The following is a 1756-nucleotide window of genomic DNA, read 5'->3' as shown; positions in this document are numbered from 1 at the left end:
AAAATTTGGCGTGATCGTCATCTGCTTTACGGCAAGCAGTTGGCGACCACGTCACAGGAAGGGATATTTCACCTCATAAAGTCCATTGTGTTTAAGAATTTTTCTTTCGGAAAAACTCCTTACCATCGCTGCTATTTATGATTAAGCGCAACTTTATTATAAGATAAACGACAGGGGTACGGCGCACCACGTTTCTTTGCTATCAAGGTAGCTGCCGCGATAGGCCCATGAAGATGAGCAGTCCGATTACGAAAAGACCTTAAGGCGTTATGCGAATACCTGGTCGTCGAGATCGGATTTTATTATCTTCAAAACAATTAATTTAGAAGCTTTCTTGAAACGTCTGATTCAATGAAGATTGTTTGTAAAGCTGTAAGACGTGAAACTCCATATAACTTCCTCCTACCGTCCACGAATTAAATATATGTTCTTTCATAAATACTTAAACGCTAAGTGAGGCATGATTATTGGGAAAGAACAGTGTTACTTAAACTCTACTATTTCAGACGCAGACTCGAGGGGTGGTGACGAGAAGTTCAGAAAGTACGCTCGGAGCGACTCCAAGTACCCGTTTGTGCTTAATTTAAGTGTATGGCCTGCGGGTATAGATGTCAAAAGGCTAACCGCTCGGCGGTGGGCGGATTTCTCAGTAGTTAACTCACTTTCAAGACGTGGTGTAGCCTGAAGCATATGTGACGGAGGTCTTGTAATTCTTGCGCTTGCCCGACGTCGCGCAAACTCGATTTGATGAGCAATACCCAGCTCATCGGTAACCAGCTACGCATCGGCGAGAGCTTTCCGGCGTAACGATATGACACCTTCTGCCAAAGGAAATGGTCAAGGAATGCCCACTCGTGCAGAAGTGAGTCAGGATAAAGAGAACACTAAATTTCCCGGTGGGGTGTCCCGCAATAAAAAATGGCTTGGCTGAACGACATTAATTGCGGTACAGTGTCGTATCGAGACTCATAGTGTCAATGCAACGATTCCTATGAAGAAGCTCTCAGCGACCTTGTCAAATATATCTTGAAGCTCGTAGTCACAGCTACGTCTTTTCCGGTAGCTGTCAAGTCGTTTGAGCATGTTGGATAGAGGACTCACGATGTTATACATAATTGTGGGAGTAGCGAGACCGTAGCGCATTCGTAGGTCATTGAGAATTTGATAGTTGCGTAATGTCTAGAAAAGCCGAAAAAGGCTGTGGGTTCAGTGATGTCCCTTTTTTATTGTGTGTAACTATTGTCACTTTTGACTCTCGAACGTTAAAAAAAGCTCAGAAAAAAGTTAGTTACCTAGAGGAAGTATTGTGTTGTAATGCTCAGAATGGTTTGGGAGGGTGAGGCGGATTCAAAAAAGATCTGTGGAAAACAAAGTTAGCCTTGACCTACGCAAATCAATAAGTTGTATTGTCTTCAAATTTACACATGTATTTGCGTTTTCGCAAAGGCTGCTACCGAAGGGTTGCGCTCATTAAAGGATTTAGCAAATATTTCGCAGCACGAGCTGACGACAGTCATGAATAATAAAACCGAGTTCTTAGCTTCAAGGCATACTCCACATTTTTTTCCCTTGACGGGTCAACAAGGGTTTTCATTGTTTACAGTAGACTTTTTAGGTGCCAGCTCTTGCTTTGACATTTTTTCAGCTTAAAATTTTCTACCCGAGATTTATCGCAGGAGTGCTTGTTCTCGCGTGAGGCTTTTAATTAAAGACCATTGTTGCGACACACTGATGCCGTCTGGTTCATTACTGAATC

The sequence above is a fragment of the Plasmopara halstedii genome, assembly GCF_900000015.1.
Source record: "Plasmopara halstedii genome assembly, contig: Scaffold_1211, whole genome shotgun sequence".
Classification (NCBI taxonomy): Eukaryota; Oomycota; class Peronosporomycetes; order Peronosporales; family Peronosporaceae; genus Plasmopara; species Plasmopara halstedii.
The sequence above is the reverse complement of the archived record's forward strand: the minus strand, read 5'-3'. Positions refer to the sequence as shown.